The following is a 10,733-nucleotide window of genomic DNA, read 5'->3' as shown; positions in this document are numbered from 1 at the left end:
TGGGCATACATATATTTAGTAGACGATAATATGATTATGAAGCAAGACAATGAGTTATATTAGGTACAGGTATACTCTAACGGTTTGATATGTATTAGTTTTGGTGAAAGATTAGTTTATAATTATTGAAAAGTATACAAGCCATTATTGCTTATGCTTATCGCCTCCTTTATGTCAATAGTGTCTATCGAATCGTAGGGACAGTGCAATTTTAATATCTAGATAGATATCATCATTTATTCCCCAAAAGTGACCGCCGCCCTGCTATCTTTTATGACGGTCTGTAGTCTTCAGTTATTAGACTAGTTTTCTCTTTTTTATATGTCCTTTTCCACAATTTACCTCATTATTCTAAATTCTTCGTATTTTAGCGCCCCATCAAATCAAATGCCTGTATTTTTAGCCCTATTTTCTATCTTCTTAATATTTCTTCGTTGTTTTCTCTTGTCTTTTTTCTCTTATTTTTACATTATACAGATTCTTTATTAAATGTTCCAATCCGGACTCTTTTATTACTTGCGCGAATAAGTTTATCATAATAATTTTATTGGAATCCAACATTTAAAAAATGCTTCTTAATAGTCACCTTTCTGTGTAAATACTTTATACATTATACTTTAGACTTTTTTGCGTGTCCGATCTCTTATCCAACTGATGTTTTTTTCTGATATTTAATTATTGACGTCGTTAATATTACATTTCTTCAGTTCCTCTGATTTGAACGCTTTTACAGAGGTCGTGTATTTTTTCTTTGTTCATTGTAAGTCAGTTGTTTATCCTATTCTTTTATGACTTAAAGATATTAACATAATACAATAAAACGAACATCACTTTTTAATAATTCCTTCGAATTTGAACATGTTTGATTTTCCGGAAGTCGGGCCTCTCAAAATTCAATCGAAAAGAGCGTATCCAATACAAAGTAAAATGGTGCGCTTCATTCCCAATGATTTTTAAACATTGCAATTCGATTTGTATCATAATAGTATGCATTGTATGACCAACATTAAAAAAAACCGTACACCCACCACAATGCTGAGAATTTCGAACGACGTCCTAAATAATCGATTGACGATTGAGTCGTAACACCATTTACATTTGGGTGTTCGAACAAATAACAGAACCATAATCATAATGATTCTATAACGGCAAATTGCAATACATTAACAACCAGAATGAAAAATATCATACAAGCGAGAGGTTAAGTAAGCTATAAAACCAGGTTCAATCCACCAGTTTCTAATAAGAAAATTCCCGTACCAAGTCAGTAATATGACAGTTGTTATCCATGCGTTTGATGTGTTTGAGCTTTTCATTTTTGTCATTTGGTTATGGACTCTCCTTTTTGAATTTTCCTCAGAATTTTGTATATCTGTGATTTTACTTTTTTCTAATATCTTTTAACTGGCCTGGCTCCTTTAGTAGGTTATGAGATTCCCTCAGGTGTTTTTGAGTTTGTTTTGTTTCCTTGATTTGTCTCTCGAATTACTAGATTTGAACATCGAAGAACTACTGTCGCCTTTTATACATTTTCGATATTTTGGTTTATCGATTTGGCTAAAGCGGCTATGAATTTTTATATTCTGGTTTGGGTTATTTATCTTTCCGTTTGTATTTAGTAGTTAGTCACCGGTTTTATCATTTATATCTATTTAATAGTCAGTTTATAAAAATTTACAAAAGTTTGAATTATTCTAAATGATTAGAATTTTCTAATTCCAGACAGAAAACCCAAGCCTTATTTTGCACAATTTTTTGGAACTTTTGGTCCTCTATGCTCTTCAACATTGTACTTTTTTTGGCTTTCGAACTTTTTTCATCAGAGCGTCACTGGTTCGCCTTGTGTGGACGAAACACGCGTCTGGCGTATTAACGATTAAACCTTGCACCTTTTGTTAGTTATTATTTGTGTGTTTATCTGTCCTATACGTTCTCCCATTTATTTGTATTGTAGTCCTATCTTGTAATGTTGGCATTTTAACGTTATATTTAACATTGCCATAAAAGCGGGAGGTTTGGCATTCCACAAAACCAGGTTCAACCCACCATTTTTCTTTATTAGAATTTCATGTACCAAGTCAGGAAAATGGCCATTGTTATAATATAGTTCGTTTCTGTGTGTGTTACATTTTAATGGTGTGCTTTAGTCGTAGTTCTCCTCTTATATATGATGTGTTTCCCTCAGTTTGAGTTTGTAACCCGAATTTGTTTTTTCTAAATGAATTTGTGAATTTCGAACAGCGGTATACTACTGTTGCCTTTATTAATGTCTATTGTTTTTTTTTTTAATAAATAGAATAATAAAATATTAATAATGTGAACGAGTTGTATCTTTTATCATTCCCTTCATTAGATTTCACTTCACTCATATAAAGCAATTCATGTTTTTCTCCAGTTGTTTTAAACAACTTGAGAAACTTTGATGAACATTTGTGATGGAACTTCGTTTGATGTTCTATCTCATTCATTCGGCGTTCACTATTATAACCAACTTTGTAACAGTAGAATTTTGTAATAAACTATCATTTCATTTTTAAACTACAAAGAACACATACAAAATTATGCGTATTTGTCGAACACACCAATTAGAAACAAAAAGCACTGAAAGAACTCAGACTTTTATTTCTTTATGTTTGTTCAAGTAAGCAATCGGCGGCTTTGATTTCTTTATTATTGTAAATATTGCATTAGAAGCAGAACAATAAATGCCCTGTAACCAGCAGATGCAATTTTTTAGATGTATAATGATTCAAATTTAGACTCTAATTTGGGTATTTTAGAAAATTATCTTTCGTCAAAGTAGAATTCTGCACCTTTACTTTGTAATTTTACCCAATTAAAATGACACGAACGATTTGAATGGACATTTTAATTTATGCAGTCTATTTTTTGTCTTGTAATAACTCTTTGTCACAGAATCGGCGTATATTATATTTCTAAAAAGAAGAATTAAGGTTATATGCAGAATTCGATCATGCATTAAAATTGAAAATTTTGCAGTGAAAAATGATATAGTTGTAATTTTTGAAACATTATATGAAAAATATTTACTTTAGTTATATTTTATGTTAATGAACTAAGAGTTACTTAGATATAATACTTCTACACCACTCATACTATGATTGTTCCTGTATTAATTTACCTAATTCAACGATTGTACCTTCAGGGTACGTCGCTTTTAAATATTGAAATTACATTAATAAAGGTACAGCCCCATTTACGAATTGTTATCATAAAGTTTACCGCTGACGAATTTGTATCAAAACATTAAACCTTGTGTTATGTAAGCGCTTGGTTGTAATCGGGGTGAAATCGCATTTAAAACGATTTTATTATATTTAATTTATACTCGGGTTATTTTGTGGATGATAAAAATGAATCATGGTTCATTAAATCACAAAGAATTAAATTTTATTTCGTCGATTTACATTTAATTTGTTACCTTTGCGGAATAAAACCACACAACAAATTAAAAAGCTTAAACACTATCATCATTGGTATATAGTCAATTTTCACCGCATCATTTTTAAATAATCTCATTTGATTGTGTACAATTCACTTTTTGGAATACTAAGCAGCTGGCTTTACAAGATAATTGCGGGTCCAAGTATTTATATAATAAACTAATATTGGTGAAATTTCACAACACTATCAGTTAAATCTTATGTTCGTTTTATTGTTATGTTTAGATTGCAGTTTTATAGGCATACATCTTAAATCTTCTTTAAATCGTGACTAAAAGCTAGATGTTTTATCTGCCTGATTTCGTTATCTTTTTCTACGGAGTGTCGCGTTCAGAGTCATACAAGCTTTATTTTTATAGCATAACTAATTGCTATGAAAAATTAAGCTAATATACTGCTAGAATAAAATTAACGCTATAAAATGTATGCGTCAAAAGCGTCTTTCTGGATTTAGCATTATCTGGAACGCTCAGAGACAAAAACTTGAAAGCAGGATGGATAAAAACCGAACCACGCCTTATTATGAGATATACGACCAAAAGAGACCTTGAATATTAGCCGACTCCGCTTAGGTCGTGGACCACTTTGTATATAACTTTTTTTATATACCGCAGAACCCAGTACACTCATAAATCTTCCAATGTCTACTTTAGCTCTAGACTTACTCACATAAGCTTAAGGATTATTTTTTTGATTGAATGATTGATTGCTGTTTCTGAAACCCTTATGTGGTAAACTTGTTATGTATATTCAGTTTAAAAACAAGAAGTGCTGATCATTCAGACTGCAGCTCAGACATAATAAAATCAACGGTACCAATTTTGTTGCACCAGATGCGCATTTCGACAATACATGTCTCTTCAGTGATGCTCGTGGCCAAAATATTTGAAATCCAAAGCATATATAAAAGATGAGATAAGGGTATGTTAGAAAGAAACAGTGATTTCCTCACCTAAAGATCCCTAATATCCCTAGGAGAAAGAAGTGTTGTGAAAGTTCATTAATATGAAGATAGTAACTCTTCTAAAGTGGGACCTTTGATTCATAAAATATAATTTTTAGGAACCAGTGAACTCGCTCTTTATTTGGATTTTTTTTTTTTAACTTTTTTTAATCAATGCATGTAGGAAAATATGCGAAGTTCATATCAACTAGTTTTCCCACCTGTCTTGTCGACGAATACCTCATACTTTATATGCAATCCACAACAGGATGCAGTTAAGTGACGGGTTTTTAAACATTTTATTTAGAATTATTCACCATAAGGAATCTTCACTACGGAGGTAAAGGCAACAAAAAAAGACGAAAATAAACAGGAAAATAAGTTGCGACCAGAAACAAAATAACATCTAGAAACTCTATAAGAAGCAGAAGAAGAAGCAGTAGTTTTAAGTTCCGAATTAAACGGATGCTAAATAATAGGCGTTTGTATGGAACAGCAGACAGTTTTGATCAAGATAAAACGTTTTAAGGGGAAGTATCATCAGAAAAAAATACGACATGAAGTGTAACCTCAAATACATTCAATTGAAAATAAATACACAACATTTCTTTTGAGTGATAACCGAATCTGAATATAAATGTCTTTATGTATATACTGTAACATTTAGGTCTCTTAGATATATAAGAGAAAGGCGAAAGATATTTAAAAATATTTTATATGGTGCTAATAGTCATTGCTTTTCCTTCCCATTCGACACAACAAATATACTTTCATTATACATTTCTTTATAATAACGACCCTTTAAAAATCTTAATATTGCTAGCATTCACTTGAACAATTTCGATTTATCATCAATATGAAATTTCTTCGCAATCGTAATTCTTCAGAAATTACTAGCTTTGTATCACAGCACGCGATTTGTCAATGATCTAAGCTGTAGACGAGCATCAACCAATCAATAAACCGGATGGAATCGCACGAGATGTAACATAATGAAAACGATAAATCCGCCATTTCTGTATTTATCATGTGACCTTCTTATTAATCAATTGATCAATTTGAACTTGTCAGTGAAATCAACAACGCGAGAAGAAATCGACAAAAGCAAATAATAGGGGGCATCAGAAAATGATATTATCATCCATATTTTGTCAAGCTATTTACTGCCTGAATTATCTTTGTGATTATGTGTTCATCAAACCAATTTTTTAGCTTTAGAGTTCATGACAGGTTAATTCAAAGGGTAAATGGAACAATTTCAGATTGCTCTCTTTGAAATAGATGACATAATTGGATAAATTTTTTAATTACAGTTTGATATTGAGATCAAACCTTCAAAATTGTGATGAAAATGGTCCGAACGATGTAAAAGAACTGAAATAATTCGTAAATTGAAAGAATAAACGATTTTTTGGTATAATTTCAAGTATGAATTTAAAAGAAAAAAAGAACATTATCGAGAAAAGCAAGTGCTTGACAACGTATATCATACCTTGTTGCACTGTAAGACATAAGTAAAAAAAAATATCCTTTATTATTTTAAAGTAATTAGATTAACAGAAAAAGAACGAAAAAACAGAAGCATGACGTAACATAGTACATGTTCTTAGAGGTTGACATATTGTACTGACTATTGGAAATTGAATGCTTTTAACTACTAGAACTAAATAACTATGTAATTTTTGTGTCAGTAGGTTGATGAATCAATTAAAATCACCTCAAACTGTGCATAATTTCAAGTTTTTATTTTTACTAATACAATGTAGAACATTATCGAGAAATCCAGTGCCATTGAAAGTTTACCATACCTTTTTTGCACTGTAAGACATAAATATTAAAAGTCAATCTTTTATTATTTTAAAATAAATTATCCAACAGAAAGCAATGAAAGAACAAAAGCATAGCGTAACATAGTTCATGTTCATAGATATTGACGTATTGTATTATAAGTTACCGACGTTCATATCCAGATAACGAATTTATTACCGTCTTAGTCTAAATCTGACGATTTTTAAAGAAATTCGAACATAAAGTTGTGAAAGCAACTTTTTTCCTCGATTTTTTAAATATCTTTTATTAAATTTGGGAATTTGACATATTTTAAACGGGGTGTAGGGTACAACCCCAGGTAAAAACAAATATACGACTTTTTAAATCTAGAGACAGAGAAACTGAAATTGGTGGAATTTGGCGCTCAATGTTCTGAGAATTACACCATAGACTCTGCGACATCAACATAGGTCATTTGCATAATAAGGTCAATAGTCCTATTAATTGGAAATGAGGCGACCATAGTGATGTATTTACTAAAATACATATAATCGACATAATAAGATAAAATCGTTAGTGTATTATGTATCTAATCATACAGACATCATGGATAATCTACAAAATTTGATATTTCATAAGGAAAACCCTGGAACTAAGGAATACACGCGTGAAGATCCCCGATGTAATGGGTAGCAATGTCTGGGTATATGAGTGAACAACACCCAATAGTTATAGGTTTTGTAACGACGTGCATTAACCAATCAAAGTTCTAGAAGTATACTAAGCCGGGGATTATGACTGATATTGACTACTATTAGCTTTCCATTTTTTTGTCAATGGGTTGATGATTCGTTGACTTTCAACCAAAATATACTTTTTATGGTTTTGAAGTGAACTAACCTAACATAACTGAAAGAAATTTCATCGAACTCGCTTTTATATTATTTATTAAGACACAAACTATTAGCTAGAGTATAGAAATTTGGTCCCCAGGACTTCTCTCCTCTTGCATTATAGAAGGACGTCTGTTTGCTATGATTGATAGATACGGAATCACGTCATGATAGCTTTTGAAGGGAGAATGTCATAACCTGTGTAACAATTCTTTGGTGTTTCGTATGTTGTTTGTAGCATGGCAAACATTCTTACAATTACAAAATTAGCGTTCTAATTGTTGTTTTTCAAGTGGCAAATACTAGCAGGTGATTTAGCGATACTTTTTACATTGTCATAAAGCAGGATGATGTCATACCATCAAACCGGGTTCAACCCAGCATTTTTTTTTAGAAATGTCTTGTTCCAAGAAAAGAATATTGAAGTTGTTACCTTACAGTTCGTTGCTATGTGTGTTGGCATTTGTTTTGTTACTCTTCGGTATTCCTGTTGTTCGTAAGTTTTCCTCTTATAGTTGATGTGTTTCCTCGGATTAAGTTTGGAAACCGGGTTTGTTTCCTCTCAATTAATCTATGACTTTTGAACATCGGTATACTACTGTTGCCTTAATGCATGCTTCCTTGGACTAGAGCAAATGAATAACACTTTAAATCTATTGCATAGGGTCTGCAAAGTGTGTCGATCGAGATTGAGCGCGGAAAATCAAGATCGGTCACTGAAAATAGTTTTTTTGGGGAGAACTGGCAGGGATATGACTAGGAACAAGCCACATACTCAACCTCACAGAGTTGTTTTAAATGTTATTTTATGCACAGAGTGCTGAGTACATTTCAACATCACATAAAAGGTAACACCCCAATAGGACTGATTATTTCTTCATCCCGCACAATCAGGACATAATTTCAATACGAATCTTAGTGCCGGTCTGGAGTATGTCAACCATTAACGAATATAAGGTTCGATTCTCGTTCCGGGATGGAAATTTCAGGATCTGATTTTCGGCTCTCCCTTGACACCATTGGCGAGTATGGTCTTGAGGAAACGATGATAGTCCGTCGGAAAGGGACGATGAATGGCCGACCCGTTTCAAGAGAGAGCCATATCTCTTGCACGTTAAAGACAGCCTTGTATTATTTATTTTGGGGCCCTTTAAAGCTTGTTGTTCGGTGTGAGCCAAGGCTCCGTGTTGAAGGCCGTACTTTAACCTATAATGATTTAATTTTTGAATTGTTGTTTGGATGGAGAGTTGTCTCATTGGCACTCACACCACATCTTCCTATATCTATTGTAGATTTCGAAAAGAGTAGGCTAATGCCGCTACAAGGCAACACTCGCACCCGCAAAGTGGAAATGGATTAATATAAGTTGCAAAACTTGCTTCCCAATCCACTATAAATAAATATGTTTAAACTAACGAAAGAAAGAGATTAAAGTATCAAAGACTTATTTGCAGAATGTGGAGACAATTGATGGTAGAACTCGTTATTTCCAGTGGAAGTTGGAAGCAAAGAGTTTGTTGGACAGTCTATGTGGACGACATTAACAGCGCTTGGTATTGTAATTAGAGAGAAAAGAAGTACTTGTGCAAAGAGACAGAGACATCATCAATATGTTTGTGGAGGAAAAGGTAGGACCATTGGGAGCAGTAAAGTGTAGAGGCAGGGATGGATATATATATAGCCAAGTGGTTTTGGGCTGGCATCACCCCAGTCGGCGCACCTCTGAAGGTTGTGGTGGACAGTGCCGAAACAGCTGAGGCAGAAGGATTAACATGAAGACGGACTCAGGCATCTTTTCAACAGGATGTATTAAGGCAATCAACTTTGCATGTGATCCGCACTTAGAATGACATTTTTGGAATATATTGTAAAGTTGTAAACAAAAAAGGAGTTGCCCAAACATATATATTTATAAAACGTTGTGTTAATGTGATATTACCCAATGAGATTCTTGTTTGTCTCTTTAAAGCCTCAGCGTAATGCACTTATTTTGAAAGAAGCACAACCTTGAAACACTTTGCTGTTTGTGCGAATTTCTTCTGCATAATAGCATGCTTAGAAACTGGTATATATGACAATGCAGATTATGTTTTACAGGAAAATATTGTATTCCACAATTTACAGCAGTATATGCATACGTTCTTCTCATCATAAAATATTTGCAAACTATTTGTCTCTTCAAACCGGGAGACAATTCAAGTCCAGATGCATATGAATGTGAGTTGTTGAGTTCGAGTTCGTCAAGTCTTTTCCGTTTTGCATGTTTATTGGTCGTACTCCTGAATTTGCAACAGTTCTTGGAATGATGTTAATGAGCTTGAAACCAGATAAAACGAAATTACCTGGGGAAAAAATCATAGTTATACTTTCTTTTAGCAAATTTCAGAATGTTGTTTTGTTCTTATTGTGTTATTTTCTGTAAGTTTGGTGTGTGTGCGTATGGGATGTCTATTGACTTTTGTTTTTGTCATTGGTATCTAAAATTGTTCGTATGTTTTTTTTATGAGACCATTTACTATTATAATAGATGAACTATCTATCCACAAAATCAGTCACTGAAAATCAAGGTGCATTGACACATACAATCATATCTGTTTATATCAAAATGTATATACTTATATATGTATGCATAGACAACTTGAATTTATAATTTAAAGAGACTTACAAAACTGAGCTTTTGGGAGTTAATGGTAATAAATGTGTATTGTGATTCGTGTCATTTCAAAGGAAGTCTGGCTTGAACAAAAATCCCCTGAATTTACCACATTCATCCTTTTATTAACCGTAAAAATTTATAGATCCAAACCAGGGTGGATTTTGGTAGTAAGTATTTTGTATTCTCTTGTAACCTTCTTGGTATCCGGATACCCAAAGTTGTCAAGAAAGAAAATTCTAACCAAAGAATTAGAGATTGTCAAAGACAGTATATTTTATTATATTTATTACACATATTAAGATTGTTGCCAAACCAACATGAAGATTTATAATCATAGTTTCACCTCTGATCTCTTTTCATATAAAGAAATATAATCTTGAGAGGTGTATTTCATATAGAATCATGCACCCCAGCGAATAACATACATGTCACGAGTTATAAATGATCGAATAATTCATTCTAGTTTAGTATCAAAATTTCATTTCTTATTCATTAGTTTAAATTTATGTTGATATTTATACAATCACTTAAAGGAAACTGTATTATATTTTGTGATAGGGACAAAATATGTTAAGTTTTCAATACAAATTATTTATCATAAATTAAACACATATATTAATTTTATTTGAACAACCAGAATATTGAGTTGCCACATTTTGTTTGGATTTGGTCCAGTTTTATTAAGATTATTGTTTCTTTTGTGGTTATAAAATGATATTATATTTGATTTATTAACGAATATTAAACTGAAGGAAACGATAATTCTTTGAACTTTGGTCTATACCTTAAGTATATCAAAGTATATGAAATATGAATTTGAATCGAAGTGATACTTCCTACAGCATTAAGAACAACACATGAGGACCGGAACACCACAAACACAAATTTATCCGTTTGAAATTTAAGCATATTTAAACAGCTATAAGGATGTTTGATACCCTGATTATAAATGAATTCTCTTTTCTCAGACATTTGTGAAAAATACGTAATGATCGAAATATGTTTCT

This window comes from Mytilus trossulus, chromosome 6 (assembly GCF_036588685.1).
Source record: "Mytilus trossulus isolate FHL-02 chromosome 6, PNRI_Mtr1.1.1.hap1, whole genome shotgun sequence".
Taxonomy (NCBI): Eukaryota; Metazoa; Mollusca; class Bivalvia; order Mytilida; family Mytilidae; genus Mytilus; species Mytilus trossulus.
This window is presented reverse-complemented; position numbering follows the sequence as displayed.